This window comes from Cupressus sempervirens, chromosome 9 (genome assembly GCF_028749045.1).
Source record: "Cupressus sempervirens isolate cs-2001-9-10 chromosome 9, ASM2874904v1, whole genome shotgun sequence".
Classification (NCBI taxonomy): Eukaryota; Viridiplantae; Streptophyta; class Pinopsida; order Cupressales; family Cupressaceae; genus Cupressus; species Cupressus sempervirens.
The window spans coordinates 804,918,109-804,942,020 of NC_143126.1; positions in this window are offsets into that span (position 1 = coordinate 804,918,109).

A 23,912-nucleotide genomic window follows, 5' to 3' on the forward strand; every position below is an offset into this window, starting at 1 on the left:
TAGGAGATAAGTGTGACAACTAAGCATACATCTACATAAGCTGAAAAGTCCTCGAACAAGGTGAGAGGATAAGTATGACTTAGGAGAGAACAAACTCTCATATTGTCAACAACTTATAACAAACTCCTAGACTAAAACTAATAAATAAATGTATTTACCTAAGTAAGCTTAAGTAAATAGAATAAATAATTAACAATTAATTAATTATTTCATCTAACAAAGAGGATAAGAACAAAGTAGAAGAAGCAATGATAGACATGATGGAAAGCTTCAAATACACATCGTTAGAGCTAGGAAACATGATACCTAATGGGCTCTATGGTAGAATAGATGAGAAAAGGAAGTTTGTATAAATGAAAAAAGGATAATAAGGGAGGGTACACTTTCCCAAGTGATGCCTAAATTGAATAAGAAACAAATCTACAAAGTTATGCAAGACAACAATCCCAGAGTTGTTCCTAAGAGAAGAGCCTTCCTAATTCAGAAGAACAAAGTGGAAAACATTTTAGAAGAGAGAAAAGTGACATGGAAAAAGATATATGGACTAATTCCTAATGATGAGTAGAAAGGCAAGAAAGAAATGGATGAGAAGGAACATGTGGAATTGGAAAACACATAAGACATTTATGAAGAGACAAAAAATCTTGTTGATACAATTCACAATATGGTAAAATAGAGTGAAGGGAAGACAAAAAAATGGTAATAGATGATGAACTAGGAATAAGCCAAGAAAAGAATGTGTTGAGTGAGGAAAATGTCATAGCTGAGCTAGATAAACAAAGTGAAGATCATGTACAAACTTAGTCATTACAGATGCCAACTCATGAGAAATTGATGGATCCTAAACCTGTGATTATGTAAGTAAAAGAATAACCCAAGATTGGTTCACAAGAGTCCACAAAATAGGTAGAATTGGCACTTGTTATATATACTATTTATATTGTTACAATTAATCAAGATCAAGCACAAGTTGTAGGAAATGATGGTCATGTCAAGTAACAAAATGTATCGGCCAATGAAGAGAAAAATGTACATGTACCAAAAAAATAGAATGATGCCAATAAGGGTAGTGTTAATGAGAATATTTAAGAGGAGAAGAATGAAAAGATCCATAATAATTAAGTGGATCAATCCACTACAGGTGAGAGATTGAGTAGCCCAGGACCTTAGATTGAGGGAACAAAGGAGGTTGGATGATTGAGTTCCACAAGTGAACTTGCTACTAGTGTTGAAAAGGAAAAGGATAATACGCTTGAACAATAGGTGACTATTACTAAGGAGAAAATAGAAAATGTGAAGAATATGTAGACCAAGGATGTAAAAAGACTAATCATAGATGTACAAACTAAAGGTTTACATCAGGCACTATCAAGCTCTTACACTGCTTACTTTAAAGAAAAGAGTATCAAGAAGAGAAAGATGAAGTCTCCAAAAGGTATCAAAGGAAATTTTTTCATGTTGGATGAAGAGATTATGATTCCTGTTGTGGATCCAACAAATTTGAGCACTGAGAAAATGAGGGAAATTAAGTGACTTGCTAGATAGAAAGGCTAAGCAAGAAGAGATGAGAAAAACTCATCAACATAGGCAAGTATTGCATGACATGAAATAAATATTTCTTAATTCTTTTGTTGTTGATAACCTAGATGAAAAGGCCCCTATTATTGATTATTGGTAAATATTGTTGAGAAGGTTACTAATCCTAACATTGACACCGAAGAAAAACAAATGCAATTGTTAGAGAGGAAATTTGAGAATAAGGTGATGGTGAAAGTTGCAAAAAAAATTACAGTATAACAAGTTGAACTTCCTAATCTTGTAAATGATTTTGAAAAGATAGTGAAAAATGTAAATACATTTTTTTATGAAGCTATGTCATGTCCCATCATTTACATAAGATAAAAAATATCAAATGGACAAGAATGATGCTGATTTGAAATAGAGTGGGGACACACTAATGTTGGATGCAAGTTCAAGTTATGTACATTTCTCAAAACTAATAATTTTGCAAAGAAAGAAATTTGAGTTCATACAAGAAGAGTGCATAAACAAGGTAGAGCTCACAATAATTCAAGATTTTTTGACACTTCATTTGGAGGTAATACAAAGACATTTGTGTAAAGCCAAGGATTTGGTTAAGAGTAATCCTAATTTATGTATTGTAGATAATATGGTAGATTTAGCTTCCAAGTTGGATATTGAATGTCAAGTTATTGACATTAAGAAAAATTGGGATACTATAAATGTCTCTTGTGATGAAATGACATCACCCATTTTTGGCTAAGTTTGGTATAGTTTTCAGTCCCAATCTAAATGTTAACATGAGGAAATCATGATAAAAATAAGGGGGAAATGTATAGAGATCAGATATCACACCAAGGGAATGTACATAGATCAAATATCACACTAGGGGAGAGAGTAGAGAAATGTATATAGCTATCAAGAAAAGGTATGAAGTACACTCAAAGGTGGAGTTACATTTTTTAGTTTTTTTATGAATGCATTATTAATAATGACAAGTGTTTTTTCACTAATGCCAAAGGTTGGAGATTTTTGATCCTAAAGGAAATTATAATATTGTTAGTTAGTGCAAAAAAAATTAGTCATTTACTAAGAAATGTTGGTTAGTCATCACTACAACCAAGCCAACATATAGGTCGAGCTATTAAGAGGAGAAGTGAATAAGTTTAGTATGTATTGAGGCAGGTATAGTTGCTAAGTGCACATAAGAATCATTGAGAATTTCAGTGGTTGTTGAGTGATTTAGGAGGCAACATATGCCAAGAATTTCATAAGGTAATTTCAGTTTTGGCCAAGTCAAGTTCATGCCGACGAAAAACATCAAGAATAAATAGAGCCAAGTGCCACGAGCTATATGTGTTTAGTAACACAATTTTGGTATATGAGTTTGAAATGACACAAACTCATAGGTAAACCATTTTTTCTAAGATGGAGATGTGTTTTTATGATCAAGGAGTTAATAAAGGAGGTAATTACACCTACAATTAGATATCATTAACCCCTATGTTATTTGATCAACTAATCAAAAAATAGGAAAGGTCAAGCAAAAAAAAGGATAAATTCTAATTGTTGATCAAGATCTAGAAGCTTCATTAGATAGATATTTAAGAAGGGTTTAAGACCTAATTTGGAGTTGTTGAAGTTATTAGCAAAAGGATTGTGTAGTTGAAGGTAAATTAGAGGTTGAAGGACTAAGGAAACTGAGTAGTATAGAGAGGAGATATTGCATAACTATCACATTGAGGTGGTTACAGTTTGGAAAGAGAAGATATGTCATCAGCAATCAAGTGCAAACTAAAGGATCATAGTACTAATTACATTCTAACCAATGTATTGAGTGAATCTCTTAACAAAGTGATCATTACATGCCAATTATAAATCTCCTAATAGAGTGCTCAATTTATTGTGATGTTTAAATCCTTTAAATAAGGTGGACTTAAAAATATTGTAAGATCTTAGTAAGGCACACCCCTCACATGGTAGATCAGTAGAAGTGATCAAAATTTGTACTCCTTACAAGAATATTTTAATGGTGTAGTAGTGAAGATTTTGTGGGTGTCATCCACACCATTGTTTTACCTTCACTTTGGAGAGTTTCTACATTACCAAATATTCTAGTATGTGTTGATCAGTTTCTTATATGTGTTATTCATGTTATTAGATGTTAGATTTAATACTACATGTTGATATATGTTGCATGAATAAGGCTAATGAGGTGTATGTGGTGAAAAATGTTTTATGTGGTTCATGTTTGAAGTGGTAAAAGTTTTATAGATCGCAATTCACTCCTCCCTTCTCTCAACATCTCCACTTTCCTCTTTATGTTTCTAATAGTGATAACAACAATGTGAGCTTGAAGGTAGAAAATGATGAGAAGTTGTTGATTGTATAAAAATTTGGTGATGAAATTATCTTTGGAGATAATGATATAATGAGTTATTAATTCTCATAAGAAATGAATAAATAATTTGATACATTTATGAGTAGTGAGATTGAATTCTTTGTAGCCTTTCATATTTATCAATGTAAGATGACATATATATTAGCCAAACCAAGTACATAAAAGAGATACTAAATAAATTTGGGTTAGAAGATCAAAAACCAAATGAAACTCTAATAATGACATGATGCAAGCTATCCAAAGAAGATGATTCAAAGGCAATGGATGAGACACTATCTAGATGCATGATTAGTAAGCTATAATATGTGGTGCATAGTAGACCAAATATAGCACATGCAGTTGGATTAGTAGCAAGGTTTTCCTCTGACTCAAAAGAATCTCACTTGATTATAATTAAGAAAATATTCATACATCACAAGGGAACCTAAAATATGGATTTTGACATGGACATAAAAGAAATATCACAATTAAGTGTATATACACATGTTGATTAGGAAGATAATGTGGACAATAGGAATAGCACAAGTGGTGGAGCATTTTTTGGGTGAAATACTTGTTCCATGGACAAGTAAAAAGTAGAATTGTGTATCTCAATCAATAGATGAAGTAGAGTGTGTAGTTGCTACAATTTATTGCACATACCTAATATGGATCAAGAAAATTCTAGAAGGGATACAAGAGAAGGTAGATGAACAAGTGGTTATCTATTGCAATAACATAAGTACTATTAACATTTAATAGAATCTAGTGATGCATTTTAAGACTAAGCACATAGCCATGAGGTATCATTATCTTAGAGAAAATGTTTAGGAAAAGGAAATAAAGCTAGAATATGTGCTAATTAAGAACCATGTAGTAGACATATTAAAAAAGCCACTATCTAAGAATATGTTTGAGTACTTGAGGGGCAGTTTAGGGGTGATTCCCTCACCTAAGCTAACTAGAAGAAGATGTAGATTGCATCAATTTAGTATAGGCATTGAATATCTTAATGATTTGAATCAATTTTTGGATGCTACTCCTTAGGGGGGAGGAATTGAAAATTGAAGAGGTGTGTACTAAACAAGCAAAATTACAAAGCAGATAATAGGTGTATGACATTATTTTCAAATGGGTAGAGAATAAGAAGGTAGAAAACTTCATTAGAAGAAAGAGAATGAAGAGTGACTTCATGGGTGAAAATGAGAAGAAAAATGAAAGGGCGAGAATCTATAAGAATAATTAATAGGTTAAGGTGAAGGTAAACATGAAAATATTTTCTAGTCATTGTTGTTAAAAACATTTGTGCATGAAGTCAAGTAGGGTATCACATGTGATGCCATCAATTCTAAAGGAAGATATTGTTAGCATAAATGATGATGTGATGATAATAGGAAGAGTCATATTTTGATTGCATGATCATTAGTTATTATGTTATTATTGATTTTAACCATTAACTTTGTATTCTTAGTATGTTTCCAAGCATAGCCATAAATATTTTAGTGTTTTAGTAAGAATCAGGTGTATGATCATCAAGATATCATTTCCACCATCTCTTGAGATGCATATGTCGATTGATGTTAGCGATGAGAAGAATAATATGGCCTATGAGGGGACATTTCAACTGCTAGACCAATTAGTGACAAAAAATAGGTGATTTGATTGGTTTATCAAATCCATGGTGAATGAAGTGAAGCAATCACATGATGATGAGTAGGATGATGTTCACTAGATAGTGAAGCTAATATAGTTATGATATAAACTAATTGTAGTGATAGGTAAAGGATTTCCAAGATGGAAAAGTGAAATGGAGGATAATTTTAGGTTAGATATGTGACCAAATAAGCTATGTCAAATGAGTTAAAGAAGTGCCAAAGAGGTCAACAAAGAATAATTTCTTGAATAAAAATTGGTTAACTAGAATTAATGACAACTGAAAAGGTTGCAATGATTTGGTTTGATTCAATTGTAATCTAGTAATGTGGATGTATATGTGAAGGTGGCGATATGGCATCACAATGATCAAGATTGAGTTTATGGAGAAGATTTTAGAGAAATCTCATGAAAGGTCAAAACATGTTGACCTCTTGCACATAACACTGTGAGTTAGTTGGTGTGGTCATGTTAAGTAATTTTTAACATAGGATAATATCTTATGGCATTTAGATCTAAGAAGGATATTTAAATTTCCCAACTCTAATAAGTTTAGGGTTTTGTTAAGTTAGTGGAAGCAAAAAACATTGGTATAAATAGGTAAACAAAGGATATGTTTGATGTTGCTAATAATGGTCCAATTTATGTGTGAATAAGTCAAAAGTGTGGTCTAAATGGGAAGATAAAAAGTGAGTTGAGAAGAGTAAGAGAGTTTAAGAGGTGATGTTTTATAGATCAATCTTTATGTTGTTCCCTAATAGTTACAATAGGTGAAATCCCTTAACTAGATGGATCCTAATAGGCCCTTATTGTAAATCCTTTAATAGAGTGGCACTTTAACTAATGTTTAAAGTCCTCTAACTTTTGGAAGACTTAATTAGAAATCAATATACTAGGTGGGGGGGTGAATCGGGATCTGTAATAATTTTTTTCTTCTCACTATACTATAGTGCATTCACCACATTTTCCTTCTCATATATAATGCATGCATAACTTATAAAATAAAATTGTAATAACATATAGATCTAATCTATTAATCACATGATTGAAATGTAACACATGACACAAATTTTTTTTTACCTAGATACACTTCAATTTGAAGGTAAACCTGGGGTGGGGATGACACCCACAAATATTCACTACTACAATAATAAAGTTAACATGTTAGGGCTACAATTTTTGACCATATCCAATAATTTTCCTTGTAAGGGGTCTGCCCTCTTAAAAGATGTTAAGTCTATTAGGTCTTACCTTGTGGGAAGATTTTACACTTACAACAAAGTAAGGACTTTGTTAGGATATTTACAAAGATTTGTTAAGACCAATCTATTAAGAGATTATCCCTGACTCAATCTGTTAAAACTAATATAGTACCTAATCCTTAGTCTAGTTTTGGATCTCCTCTCTTCAATCTAATCTCTACTATGATATAGATTTTCTATCCTTCATTGATTTGATAAGATCACTTACTCTATTATGCAATAACATAACTCTTTTGGCTCTTCTACAATGCTTGCACTTTTATAGTTAATCTACTTTGTGATCGCACAAATATCTTGTTTTCTCCTTCTCATCACTATACTTCAAAACTAGTTAGATATGCTGTATTTAAAGATTTCATAAAGATTTTTCTAGATGCTTCCTAAATTTTCCTCTTCATCTAATTGGTTCATCATAGAACAAAGGGATCTATGATCCACATCATAAATGCATTATATCCTTTGCAACAAACTCTACAATTATTAAATATTCTATCCATGTCAGATTGAAATGGTTTAACTTAAAATTTGTATCATTCTTGACTTGAATGTCAATTCTGCATTGCTCGACACTATCTTTGATACTTGATATTCACTATATACATTGCTAAAACTTGATCTCTACTGTGCTTAGCACCTTCTGTGTAACTCGACATCAATATGCTCAAACTGCTTGGTAAATATTAAATTTATCTTACATTGAAAATACTAGGCAACCAAAAAATTTCTTGGCTCCTATAGAGCTCAATTTGTACATATTTTATTTACAAGTCTATATATGACTTGACCTATATATAATAGTTCAATTATAGTAATGACCTTCTAGCTCTACCTAATATATGACTAAGTGTTTTACACTAATAAATAATAATAGTTAGAGATACCAACAATCTCTCACTTTGACATTAGTAGAAAAAACACTTTTGTCATGATTACATCATTACAATGATAATATGAGTACTCCCCCCAAGCCTATGACTTAGTTCATATAGAACTATAAAACTTATTTCAAATAAACAAACAATGAACAATATATACATATGACTCTAAGTAGTCTAATTGTTTTAGTGTCATACCCTTCTGAATTCAAAATGCTGAATCTAACTCTTCTAGTAAGCATCATATAGTCACCATTACATTCCCTTCTATCTTGCATTTTTTTCTATTTCATTACCTCCATAAAAAATATGTAAACATCGTTACATCCCCCTTGTTTTTGTCACTTATGTATGATGTTGTGGTTGAATGGGTGGAATCACACCATATTTTTCAATAAAAGGTTTGTGAACTTGGTTGATCATAGCAAGTACATGATCCCAAGTGGTTCTTACTAATCCCAAAATATGATTCTACAACTTCAATCTACCTACCAAATCAATCAAACTATCAACAACTAAAAGATTATGATCTTCATTAATAAGGTCTTGTGCTGATTTCATTCTCACTACATAAGCTCAAAATGAGGTATTAACATGGATTGGATGGAGATCAATCTTGACCTCATGCTTCTTTTAGTTGCTTGAAGCTCTAACAATTTTCCTTGAGAATTCAATAACTTATTGTAGTGTCTTGAGATGGATTTAGATGACTAAAAAATGGTGTTAATTATTCTCTACATATCAACCTAAATCTACTAGATGTTTGTCTGAATATCACTAGTGAATCTTGGCACATCACACAAAATATTGTACAAATTTTGTGGTGAAATGTTGCCTTGCAGAATCAACACACCTAAACTCATTTCATCATTTTGATCATCATGGATAGTTATTGTCCCAATGTCTTTTTATTGTATCACTTCTTTAGTTATGAGACCAAAAATGTTCTTCCAAAGTAACTCATTTTGTTGAATTATAGCTTCAATCTTATTTTTTAGAATCATAAAAATTCTGTACTTAGGAATAAATTGGTTTCTATATTTCTCCAAAAATGTTTCTTTTTGTTCTTCTGAAAAATCAAGCATAACTTTGGCTAATGTGCCAATTTTTATGTCTTTCTCTTATTTAGCTACCTATTGCCACCTTCTATCAAGTCTACTAAAAAAATCCATAGGAATATTATTCTCTACTTCATTAGGAAACACTTTATTACTTTTCATCATATCTACTGTAGGAATATTATTCTCCACTTCATTAGGAAACAATTTATTACTTTTCATCATATCTATGATGGCCTCCTCAATTTTAAAAAAAAATTAATATTGTCTAATGTGTCACATTTCACAAATCCAAAACTAGATAAGCCTATAGAGATTCCGAGGTTGGCACATACCTCATCAATATTATTTTTTCTTCTAGGTACTTTGATCAATTGATCTAATTTTTTCCCTTTGTGCATCACCTTCTTCAACTTATCTTACTTTTACCAGTCTTCTCCTCTTTGGTTTTCCAATAGGGGCTTGAGATATTTCCTTTTTTTTTCTTGATCTCCTCAACATAGTAGTCTCCATTACTCCTTGTTTTACTTATTTCTTGGCACTAGCTAGTACTACCATGGTCCTTGGTTTGGTTTATTATGGAGGAGAGATGGGTGTCACCACTGGCTTCTTTGTATTTTCTTTATCCTTCTTGCTAGGTGGTGTGACAAAAATTAGGGCTATATCCTTAACTCCTTCTTCTTCTTCCTCATTCTCATCACCACTACATTTTTCTTCATCTTCTCCAAGAATTATATAATCTGAAGAGGTTCCTTGCCCTTTCCTTGGGTGTCTAGATTTTCCTCTATGTCTTCAATCATCTTCTTTCTTTTCTTCTGCTTAGAAGCTATTTTGATATTTGTAGTGATTCTTGCCTTTTCTTCTTCATATTTTCCAAAACATTCTATTTCAGTATCAATCTCTTCTTTTAATAATGCAAAAATATTTGTATTTACAACCCCATTGTTAATTTTATAATCAAATGTTGTTAACCATGCCTTCCTCAGCTTTATTGCCTACACTAATGTGTTACTTGTATCCACTAAAAATAATACATCATTGTAATTTTCATTAATAACTCTATTGGTATTCTCATCCTCATCTTCATCCTTAGTTTCAATTCCTCAAAATATCTATCCATGAAATTCTCAAAATTTTCTCCTAATTGGGTTATCTACTCACTAATTGGTCTTGACACTGGTTTCCCTTGTTCCCAAAAAATATTGCCAATACTAGGAAAAAAATTATGAGTATAAAAGAAAATAAACATAACAAGAGATCCAAACTTACACATTGAGTTCTTTACCTTCTTGATGGATATTAGGTTATCTACCAATTGATGTTTCTACAATTCTACAAGATCATATTCATGATCTTTCATGACAATCTTCCATGCCTAATCCCCTGCCATACATGACACACTATTCAATCTTCGTGATTGATAGAATTAGTGAGAAATTACGCTCATTGCAAATTCAATCAATGGATTATAAATGTTTTAAATGGATAACCCTTGTCCATTCCACTTGGCTCCTATGTTAGCTTCAACTTCCTCATAATTCAAATATCACACAATATTCTTTTTTTCTAGAGTAGAATGACTTGTAACCTTATGAATAATTTTCTTGGCTATCTCAATTGGTCCATTGTGTAGCCAAAATTTCATATCATGGATCTCTCTTAGTACAAATTTGATCCATTCAATCTTTACATTCCTTGGAAAATCTAGGGCACAAGTTAACCCTTTCCTTTCAACAATTTTGAATTCATCCTTTAGAACTCCATCATATAATTTCTCATATGCCTCTCAAATCTCATAGTCACCCACTTCTCCAATCTTACACATGTAGAATTTTTTCACATCACATATCATGATTACCTTAGGTGGTATCAAAGATAACACACCCATTGAGTCACCTTTCATTACAATATTTGGAATAACACAAAATTTAGGTGGAGGACAAGTGTCACTCCTCACCAATTGAATCTTACTAACCTCTACTCCTTGGATCTTTCTTGTGGATGATGAAGGTTCCATATCTTCTATGTTATGGTTCAAAGACTTCTCTTTCTAGATAATTTGACATCTACTCATATCTTTACTCAATCATGCTTCTATCTTAAATTTTCTCTTTAATCACCTTTGGATTTCTTTTCTCTCAAATTCCTTTATGTTTTCATAATTATGTATGCAAGGTATGAAGCAATGTCTTCAAATTTTGATAAATACTTCCTTCTTCTTGATTTAGGGTCTCCATTAATGTTGTGTACATAGGTAGGTGGAATCTAGCTGTCTCAGTTGATATTATTCCTTTGGACTAGATATTCACTATATAGCTAAGTCTCTGTTGGTGTTTGAAAACGTTACCCGTTTCCAATTATCCCCATGAGAACCTGACATATCTAGGGGTAGCTAACTCCCATTTTAAACATATCATTTCAGACACAGGGCCAACTATAAGGCTATATTCCTTCTACACTTCAGGCTCTGCAAAACCTAGGCAGGTGAACCTATAGATTCCTTATATGGTACCAGTTGTCAAAGTATACACTGAATCTATTATGAAGTAGATAAAACCCTTATTTCTCCTAATAAATTATGAAATAACATATATCTGCAGTAGCTAGATACAAAACAATGAAATTCGTAAGCTGAGTGAGGGCATTCTGTTTATATCTCTTCAACCTGAAAGAGAAATTCATTTGATTAAAGATGTTGATTCAACAAAACCCCTAAAATGTAGCAACATGAGCAAGTGATCCTGTAAATGACCAGTGTCTTATCTATTGGGAAAATCCATGAATTAAATGCATACAAATGAATATCTGAGACATATGTGTATCTTAAGATATCTGATCTATCCATCTAACTTGTAAATGGACATCTATGCTCAATCTGAAACTCATTCTTGCATGATATCCCCATCAGCAAACTTGCAATCCAGTTGATTCTCTGAAGCATTTACATAACCTCTTGGGTTATAAGCAACAATGAACTAACATGTAGCCTTAAGGAGCTGCAATTACAACCTAAACTCTTTGTTTAGAGATTGTAAAACATTGAAGATCACTAATAAGGGAGACGAGAATCAAAAAGAAACTAATGAAATTCCTGTTTCTTTGTATTAATTTCCTTGAAACAATACATTTAAAAGCATGCAATCAAAATATGAAAACACCTAACATGTCTGAACCATCTATATTATCTGCACTAATGCTGTTCATACAAGAAGAATTTGCTGAACAATATGGTGTCTCAGTATTGGAAATGCATCAAGAACTGGATCCAAAATCTGGTATCACAATCATGAGCAGATTTTTTCCAAGGAACTGGAACTTCCCAAAAAAATTGGAACCCCTCCAATGGAAGGAAGAAAGAATAATATACCAAGGAGATGAATTCCCGAATTGAAACTGAAACTGACATCTGTCCACTGGGAATTCAATCTTGTGCAACTGAATCATCTCTCTTTTCTTTCTACCATTGATATGATCTTCTGTTTCATCATTACACTCTAACTGCTTTGAAATATCTCTGCCTAATGATGAAATCATTTTGCATCTAAAATATCTGAAACCTTATGCAATTCTAGTGAAATTGTGAGCTTTTACTGATTTTAATGTAACCAATTCAACCCCAACTACATTTTTACCATCTTTTATGCATATTCAAGTCATTACCTTGCCAAAAACCAATTCTGAACCTTCTCACCTGAAATTGGTTGCAAGTTGGAAACCTGGGAGAAAACCCTATGTAGCTTGAACAGATGCATTCTTGTGCAAAAACTAACCTCAGAATCGGAAAATTCAGACTTCCATGATTTCGGCGGTATATGATAAGCCATACTTTGCCTTCCAGAAACGCCCAGAAAGTCGATTTGAAAAAAGCTTCTCTGGCTATAAAAGTTCAGATCTGCAACTTTTAAATTTAAAATTTTAAAATTTTAAATTTATCTAAAGTTAAAACTTTAGAATTAACCCCCTTTTTGATAAAATTCTGAACGCCACAATTTTGAAAACAATTTAAAAATTATTTTATTTTTATCCAACCCTTCAATTTTGAGGTCAAACTTCTGTTGACCCATGCCACGTGGCACATTTTGATTCGCTTTCCCTTTGCACATTTTCCACATCACACATGCGGGACCCACTGCCATGTGGCAGCTTCTCACATTCCCGCATTACTTATCCTCCGCACAACTTAGAAATGCGAGATTGCGCCCACCGTCCGATCTGGACACGTGGCGCAATCTCGTGCATTTCGCCACATCATCGCAGTTGTTGATTCGTTTAAAATTTGCTTTTATGTTCAACTAACATCATCCTTCTTGGTCGGCTACAAGAGGGTGGGCCCATCACGCAAGCGCTGCCTTCCAAATGGCTCCTCTTTAAATCATTTTACTTACTGTGTGTAGGAGTATTTGAAAACATATGGAAACTGTTTCCTCCCCAATGTGGGATAAACATTCAAACGTATCTTCTCTCCTATCTGGCATCTGAAACTTCTTCTTACTCAATCTGCCTACTCACACGTTTTTTCTTTGTTAATACTTGGAAGTTTTATTGTTTGATGTGTGGTTCCTCTGTGTAGGTTGCCTCTTTTAATCCAGCTTCTTCATTATTTGGACTGCGGCTTGTTTTTAAAACGTGGATTGCCTTAAGTGTGGGTGTTTTTGCTGAAGCTGCTCCTTGCTGTTGGTAGCCAGCTCATTTTGTCACTTTCTTCATATGATGGTTACGCCTTTGATTTGGGCTTCTTTAATCTTTTAACGTGGAGCTCTTTCTGCAGTAGCTTCCTCCATTATAGTTGCTTCCTCTATGAAAAATGTGGCTCACTGTTTTCTCTTAAAAGTTGACTCCTTCTTGCTCAGGCTTTGAATGCTCCCATGCGTGAGCAATCTCTTCTAAAACTCTTCCTCTTTCAACATTCAGCAATATGGCAGAGCTCCATTCAACAATATGCACTCATTTTTGAATGCTTCAATTTATGCATTTTCATACCAAGTCTGAAAACTAAGCACCTTCAGTATTAATTCCTGGAAAATTTGGGTGTATTGTAGTTCATATTTTCTTCAGGGGAGATACATTAATGAAATACAGACCCACTAGCTTTTGCAATTATCTAGATTTTCAGCTGTTGTACTTTGTCTTTTATCTAAATAAAATACTTATTTCGGTTAAAAGATATTCCTTAGCTATTCTTTACCCATGAATAAAACTTGATCTTCTCCACCCTTACCAAGCAAGTATCCAATTTGGTTGTTAGGAACAAGCAAATGAGTTTTAACATCGTGAGACCTATCTTTGTCATCATCTTCATAAATCACATCTTCTGTCCTTCAAAACAAATGTGATTTTGTTCTGGTCAACTGATTTCTTATTTTCTAATGAATTTAGCCAGGCTCCAAAAAAGGTCCGGCTAAAAAATTTTTTTGTTTTCGAACAACTGATGGGCAAAATGATGAACTAAACATCTCAAACTGATTAGAATAAAATTTGAGGACCGAAAACATCCACTGAAAACACGTTTTAATCATTTTCGCATCACTGTGAACTTTATGTCTGGAGGCTCGCCAGGTGGCCTTAAAAACTGACTCAATCAAGTAACTAGGCCATAAAAATCGGCATGAGTGTTCAATCCTGCACATTCTATCATACTGCAAATTCTTAGCCCTTGACAAATTCCCAGTCAAAAGATTTTAATTGCTGAACATCCATACTTCAATTATCCTGCAGGCAAACAGTGTTAAAAAACATAAACTGGGCTTGGGTTCGCCATTATAAATTGGGGTTATTGATCACTTGGGTTTCTAAAAACCTGGGTATAGGTTCTTTGCCATGAGGAGAATGTAATTCTATGTTTTGGGTTCATGAAGAATCACAGGATGCACTTGGCGAATTTCCGAAAATAGGCACTTAGTAATTTTAAACTGGCAAATATGTCAAAAAGTAGTTTTTGGTAAACGGATGAACACAAGAAAGTATGCAGATGGATTCGTCATGACTTGAGAATTGGCATACTTGAAGGATTTTTAGGACACAACAAAATGGTACAATCAATTTAGGCTTACCAATCACGGGATCAAAGTTATAACGTGCCGAACAGGGATGCTAATCAATCTGGCTACCTTAGCCGTAACAAAACAATGCAAACTGGGTTTTTAATCATGTTAGCAAATTGATCAAATGGATTCGTCATGACCTCAAAATTTTAACATATGAAGTGTCTTACCCCTAGAACACAATGCAAAAATAATTTTTTCATTTGGGTCAATTGGGTCAAAGATATGATTGGTCAAACAGGGCTTCCCAAAATTGTGAACAACTAGTCAGATGCACAAAACAGTAAATGACCAACTTTGGGGGGTGCAAAACCTAGTCAAATGGATTTTAAATGACTTGAAAATTGAAACATAGGTTTTTTGTTATACGTACTAAACATCCCCAAAGTGGCTAGTCATGAAACATTCCTGGGTAAAAAATATTCAGATGCAAACTGGGCCTCTGGTTGCTATTTGACACTTGGGCAGGATTGCAAATTTTGACACTAGCTCAAAATGGGACTTCACAGAATGGTTCGAAATGTCAGTTTAACTTCATGGAACACTTGAATGAACTGAATGGAGGGTGTTAGAAACATTAAACACCTTAGGGGGCTCAAATGGACAATCGGGTACATAGGCATTTAAAAGCATTTTATAGGGCTCAATTTCTCAACGGTGCTCAAAATTGATCATGCAATTTTTAGCGTCAACAGTCTCTTCCATCTAAATTGATCTATACATCAAATTAGCTTCTAAAGTACTTGGTCCATATTGCAATACTTAGTCAATATAGACATTTTTACTGATGTTCAACACTAATTATGTAAATGATTCTTTTGCACTAGTCCTTTCATAGATATATTCTTATGCATCTTTTCTTATGCAAATATGAAGTTTAGAACATTTTATGTTAGGAACTGATGTAAAATATATCACTAAATATGTAGTTCCTTACATACCTTTCTTGATTAGTTTGAGATGATATAATTACCTACACCATTGGATTGGGTGATCTCAACTCCATTTGTTCCACTGTTTCTATATTCTTCCTTTCTCATCCATGTTTGTTTCATATCCTTCTTTTCTTGATTAGTGTCCCCTTTTTCTTTACCCTTGGTATTATTGTGATTTATTGGTGGTACTTGAGTTGTGCAATTTTTTCTTAAATGTCCAAATTTTTTTATTTGGAACACACATTTTTAGGTGCATAATTCTACCTTTGATTAGTCCAATAGGGCATTGTCTTTGATCTACATTCATATGCTATATGTCCATAGTTTTGACAATTATAACAATAGCCTTCAAATCTAGGTGCGATAGATGCATTCTTCATTCTTGATCTACACTCATGTGTTTAATGTCCTTGCTTCTTGTAGTTAAAATAATAACTAATAAACTTAGGTTTAGGGTTTTGAGTACCATCTTTTCTTCTATAGATGTTTTCAGTATGTCCAAGTTTTACACAATGATAACATATTAGTTTTCCTTTTGACTTTGTATTTCTTAGTTCTCCACTCTTTGATGATTCTTATTGCTTGGTAGATGAATGTCTCGAGCTAAAAGTGCTGCTAGATGACCTCATTCATTCTTCAAAGTATTTCATTGCCTCATTAGGCTTGTTAAATCTTTCCATAAGTTCTTTCTCAGTTTTCAATTTATTCTTCAGCAAACCCTTCTATGATCTTAGATCTTCTATTTCCACATCCTTTCTGTTCAATTCCTAATTTGCAAGAATCAATTGATTCATCATATATAGTGGAGCATTTGTAAGCTTTTGTACATCAAATATCCTTTCTCCAAGTCTAGTTGCCATTTTCCTTTTGTCTTCCTTATCTTTATTCTTTTTCTCTCTCACTTTACATAGCCTTATTGATTGAATCTCATGTTCCCTTTTTAGCCCTCTAACTTCTTCATTTAGGATTCTATTATTATCTAGTAGATCTATTATTATTGTATCATTCTCACTTGGACTTCTAGTTATAAATAGTCCTTCAATTTCAACTTCTTCATAATCAAACCCATTTTGTAGTCCAATTTATATACCTTCATCTGTATGATATAAAATCCAAGTTGTTAAACTTCTCCAAGAGAATTTAGCATTGATACCACTTGTTGGAAGTCTAAATTGAAAATCAAGATATTGAGAGGGTTGGGGGGGGGGGGGGGGGGGGCGGTGAGGTGCAGGGGTTCTGAATCAAGATCTATAATACATTTTTTCTTCTCACTATACTATAGTGCATTAACCACATTTTCCTTTTCATATCTAATACATGCATAACTTATAAAATCAAAATGTAATAACATATAGACATAATATACCAATCACATGCATGGAATTTAACACATAACATAAAGATTTAGCTACCCAAAAACACTTCAATTTGAAGGAAAAACTAGGGTGGGGATGATGCCCACAAATCTTCACTACTATAGTAATAAATTTAACCTGTTAGTGTTACAATGTTTGACCATATCCAATGATCTACCCTATGAGAAATCTACCTTGTTAAAAGTTGTTAAGATTATTAAGTCTTACCTTGTCAGAGGATTTTACACTTACAAAAAAGTAAGGACTCTATGAGGAGATTTAAAAAGATTTGTTAAGACCACTATGTTAAGAGATTATCCTTGAATCAGTCTATTAAAACTGATTTAGTACTTGACCCTTAGTATGCTCTGATAAGTTAGTTTTGGATCTCCTCTCTTCAATATAATATGATTTGTAATCTGATATAGCTTTTTCGTCCTTCACTACTTTGACAAGATCACTTACTCTATTTTATAATAACAAAACTCTTCTGCCTCTTTTGTAATGGTCACACTTTCACACTTAATCTCCTTTGTGATAGCAGAAATAACTTGTTCACTCCTTCCCATCATGATACTTCAAAACTAGGTTGGATCTTCTCTATTTAAAGATTTCATAAAAGTTTTCTAAATGCTTCCTAATTTTTCCTCTTCATCTAATTGGTTCATCATAGAACATAAGGATATGTTATCCACATCTTAGAAATAGGGATTACTTGGGGGGGGGGGGTGGTGTTGAATTAGTAATCTACAAACTTTGGTCTCTAACTAGATATTATTTCATACTTTAAACCATACATAATAAAGTAATAAAGTAATGCTAAATAGTAACAATAACCATGCACAAAGATAACTCATAACACCATATTTTGTTAAATGGTGAAACCCTGACTAAGGGAAAACCCTGATGGGGATGATACCCAGTAGATAATATACTAATATATAAGTTCCTTATTAGAGGATGGACCTTGTTAGGAGTCAATGAGAAAATTTAGTATAGAGAGTCCATGTTAGGAGCTGCAGTACAATAGATGCAAGATGAGCTCACTACCCAAACATGCACTTCCAATTACAAGAAGAGCTCACTGCCCAAACTTGTAATCAAACTTCTATAATATGGATTCTTTCTTAGTTTGATTTTGGATCACAAAATAGCTTCACAAAATTTGCATATATCACTTTCACAATAGTTCACATATAATTGCTCAACACAATTTCTCCAAGATAGCACACTTTAATTCACAAGACGTCCTTTGCATAAATACCATGCCTTTACACAAATTGTTGTTAGGTTAGCTAAGACCAAAATACACTTTTTCAACTTAAAGTAAACATCTAGGATGTCGGCCCTAATTGGACAAGTAATTATTTTGTAAACGAAATAATTTCTTTCCTTTAATTCTACTATCCTATTTCACTGCTAAAACATGAATATCTCTTTTCTGTACAATACTTACTAACTTCTAAGGCTATACATGTCACCATCAACATGTATACTACCTCCATCTAACTTCTCTAGTCATAATATGACAACAAAAACAAGTTACAAACAAAACAATACACTGTTATATACCAAATTCATACTTAGACAATTTTATGAGTACCAAAAGCTAAGTGTTTTTATTTTTGAGATTTCCTATAAGCATGTACATCATGTGTTTCCATAAATGACAAAAATTATATTTCTTCATTAGCCAATTGTCAACACCACATCATAAATGCATTATAACATTTTTAATGACCTCTATAAGTATTAAATATTTTGTCCATGTCAACCTGAACTGCTTTACCTAAAAGTTTCTATCATTCTTGACTTGAATGCCAATTCTATGTTATTCAACGCTTATTATCTCTAATACTCAACATTCACTATATAAGCCCATGACACTTAGTCTCTACTATGCTTGACAACTTCTGTGTAACTTGACATCAATATGATCAAACTACTTGATAAAGATTAGACTTGCCTTACATTGAAAATTATTGGCAACCAAAAACTTTCTTGACTCCTATAGATCTTGGTTTTTACATGTTTTACTTACAAGTCTATATATGACTTGACCTATATAGAGTCGCTCGATTGCAGTGATGACCTTCTAACTCTGTCTATTATATTAGTAAGTGTTTGACGCTAACATACAACAATAGTTAGAGATACCAACACTAACATGGTAAAACTCTTAATAGGGATCCCCTAATAGAGTGGCATTTAACTATGTATTTGTAAACTGATAAAAGTTTAAGCTCCGAACAAGACATACTTCTAAAGAATACAAATTATTTGTGGGTATTGTTGAGTAGTCATTTGGAATGATGCTTAATGATAAAAATTCTCACAAATCTCTCTTTTGAAAGGATGGTCAGTGACCAACTCCAAGGTTCTAGATGGTTATTCTTTAACCTATTGTGTAGCTCAATCAAAGATAAATGTGAATATTCACAAGGAGGCCTTTGCTGATATCTGTCAATTCTGCACAACTTTGAGGAAACATAACCACAAAACCAACATATTTTTGTATTTTTCCATTTTATGATGAATGCAATTTCTAATCAATGCAAATATATGAATTCCTATTTTAACCACATGTTTGAAAAGAAAAAAACGAGATAGAATAATGGAATATTAAAGAGAATTACTGAAAGAGAAATTCCTAATGGACATAAGCCAAAGAAAAAACATGTCTGTGAATTAAATTATCAAAAGGACCCAAAAGAAAACTAATGAAATTAGGAGCAATGCTTCGATGCAATTGCTGATGAGATCTTTAAAAAAAACTAAAAGATGCTTCATGATTCATCAAATTGTGTAGCCATAAAAAATGCATGCTCATGAGATAAAACACTATGCAAGAAAAAAAGTGATCCTTTCTCCAATTCGTCACAATAAAAAAAATTGTTAACATAAGACAAACACCTGAACTAAAAGATTGTAAAATTATTATAACACAATAAAACCATTGGGTCCATCATTATTATGAATGTAAACTCATAAAGAATAACACAATCCAACAAGATTTGTCACACTCAGAATGAGAGCACCAATAACATTTATTATTGCATAAAAAATTGGCCTATATTACATTGTAATTACCCCAACTAGTTATAACTTTGTCAAACACAAAGTCTTCTCTAATTCACTTGTTTGATATTTCATCAAACACTTTACAAGTAAGAGATATATTGAATATCTAAATTCTAATTGCTTTCTAAATGCCAAACTTCAATAAATATGCTTGCAAAGAACACACCAAACATCTAACAATGAAGATGTAATTATTTTTGTATAATACTAATTACAAATAGGAAAATATGCATCTACTTCAATAAGACATTAGGGTAAAAATTTTTGATACAACTCTGATATAAATTACATTACAATAGATTTTACAAACCCTACCAATGCTCTAAAAATATACTCTCAAACAATGCAAAATGTAGTAGATAAAAACCTAGAATTTCTCCAAAAATATTAATTTTCATGTAGCATATCACTGTAGCAATTTACTATAGCAAATAATTGTAGTGATGTTACTATAGCAGTGTCACTATAGTAGTGGTACTATAGAAAAGTTGGTACTATAGTAGTATCATTGTAGCAACGGTATTGTAGAAAAGTTACTATAGCAACAATATTGTAGTGAAGTTCATGTAGAAATATCCAACTTATTCCTTCTCCACAAATCAGGCCCTAGGCCACATATTTGGCACAATAAGAAGACTAATTTGTCTTCTCCAATAGTTGCAGCCCTTCAAAAGATATTTCACCACTTCAGTTATGCAAATCAATGGGAGTGTTCATTCCCAATGATCAATGTAACAACTACAGAAACCCTTGGCTCCACAAGCTTTCTAGAAGAGTAGATGACAACACATTCGATGCTCAACAATGAGGTTTCCTTCCTTATTTATTATTTTCCTCCAATAGATGGACCTCCTTTTAGAAGAAATATAATAATATTTAATTCCTCCTTCTAGAAGATTCTTTTAATTAATTAATTTAACTTTAGTCATTTTTAATTAAATCAATTAAATACAAAGCCACACTTTAATTTTAAATTTATTTAATGACTTTATAATAAATTAATTTAATCAATTTCTCCTTATTTCCCCACTTAGCCTTTAGAGAATATAAAGGCTAAGGACTCCACTAAGATGTTAAAAGGGTGGGGACATTACATGCATATTACATTCATGTATTTATAAGAAGCCTTCTCCTTGTTTTGTGTTATGAGTTAGAGCTCTTCTAATGCAAAATTTATGCTAAATCCTAATAAAATAAATCTAATTATATACAAATTGACTCTCTAAATGGTGCTAAGTAGGTTTCCACCCTTGTCTATATCAATTAATGGGTGCATGAGTCTTTACATGACATAAAACAATAAAATGAAAAGAAGATAACAAGAGATAAGTCATGAGATGATCACAGAGTCATTAGATCTTCAAAAAATGAAAGCTTGGCCTTCTCTAGACATTTTTTGGAGTTAAATTGTTGTCAAAACATGCTTTTGGTAAATTGGAGGCTCAAAAACTAGAACTAGTAGTTAACTATTGACACACTACTTTTGCTTCAAAAATGTAGATGCACATTTGTGTTTGGCACACCTTGTGAAAAGTGCACCCCTATGTTTGGTGTACCTTATGAAAAGTGTACCTCTGGGTGATAAGATCAAAATTGATAGAATTTTTCTAAGTTTACAATTTTTCAAAAGTGACAAAATTTTTTTGAGTCCACAATTTTTGATAAGTGACATAGTTTCTTAAAGTCTACAATTTTCTAAAAGTGACAAAAAGTATTTAAGTCCACAATTTTCCAAAAGTGACCAAAATTTTCTAAGTCCGCAATATTTCTAAAGTGAAAGAATTTTTTAAGTCAATAATTTTCCAAAAGTGACAAATTTTTTCTAAGTCCACAATTTTCTAAAAGTGACAAATTTTTTCTAAGTCCACAATTCTCCTAAAGTGACATAATTTTTTGAAGTCCACAATTTTATAAAAGTTATAGAATTTTTGAAGTCTACAATTTTTGAAAAGATAATTTTTTTTGTGAGGTCTCACCTGATCCATCATAGTATAGATGACACATTTGCATTATGATACTTCTACTTTGATGTTTTGATATACCTTCAAGACTATAGGGTTATGTTACTTTAATATCTGCATTTTGATGATCTGTACTTATGTCTACACATTAAGACATAAATGATATATCTAATAATTTCATTCATGTTCTAATTTTTTGCAATTGCTTTGATAGAAACTGAATTATAGAAATTCTTGTAATGTGAAATTGTAATGTTTAAGTGGATGTTATAGTTAAATGATAGATTGTGATATGCACTAGGACCTAATTCACATGCCTAGGGACTCAATAGTCATAGAATCAATATTTTGTTACTACGATAGGAAATAGATTATCAAGTTATTTAGAATAGTAATTTGATCATGTTAAGTAAAGTTTAATGTTGATAAGCAGAATTTGATATTTTAATGTTTTGATTTTTTTATGTGAAAATGATTAGAAAAAGTAAGTTAATTCGAAATGATGAAGTATGAAATACTAATATTTGAATATGATAATGATTTATTGCACATATTTACATATTGCTTACATGATTTTCTTGGACCAATGATGCTTGAGTTTAGTGTGCAGGGATTTAACCATGAGATTTAATAGGGAATCATGGCTCAAACCCATGTGAACATGACATAGTCAAGGTGAATCTTTGGAAGATTCAAAGCCTCATTGTGATGTGTTTATTTTGTAAATGTGAGTTGGCATGTGTGTAGTAAATTTGAATTCATGAATACATTATGGATGTGTCATTGTGATGTGTAATATATTTTAATGTGTGTTACTTGACACTTGTAATTGTTTATGTGTTAATGATATGTTACCCAGGGTTTTCATCATGGGGCTACTTAACCTTAAAGCAATTTCCATTTACAAGAATACGTAAACCCACTTGGGAGAAGGGTATGATGGGTTACCATCATGTGAATTTCGAAATCAAATTTGACAAGGGTTTCAAGAGTCAAAATGTGGTCCCAAAATGCCATTTTTGGTGAAAATAATCCACCCATATGATGGCATAAGATGTTAGGGGCCTAAATTGAACCACTTTAGTGCCTAGCTAGCTTAAGGGACTCCTAAACCAATGCATTCTCCAATTAATTCGAAATCTGAGTTGTCCCATGAGTTTACCCCCACTTTTTTCACTTAGTCAAAGTAGCAATTTTGGTAGAAGATAGTGTGAGAGTCTTTTTTTAGTGGACTTGGACAAGCTAGTAGAGTGTTCACCCACTCTCTAAGTTTAGATACAATTAGGGTTTTTTAAGGGAGAATGAAAAGGGAGGGACCTTTGTAACAACTATCATTTTCCTTTTTTCTTGGATTGAAGGTTGATGCCCATGCCATTATTTTCATTGAAATTCCATAATATTGTTGAATCTATGTTCATGTAGAAATAAAACTATGTGTTTTGTGTGTTGTGTTGTAAATGTTGTGATATGTGAATTTTTTCATTATTTTCCTTGATTTTACCTTGTTTTCTTTGTTTTAACATGAGTGTTGTTAATAGGTGTGAAGTCTTCACTCACCCTTTGGGAAAGGAAGAGGAGTTTGTTGGGATGAGAAATTGCATGCTTCATTTTTAGTCCCATTTCAAATTTTGAGTCAATACAAGCCCTATGAATGTCCTTTTGATGAGATTGTACCCAGCTATCAGTATGAGGCCTAAAAGGTGTTCAATGTTTCTAACACCTTCCATTCAGCCCGTCTACCTATTCCATGAAGTTAAACTGACATTCTGAGCTGTTTCGTGAAGTCTCAT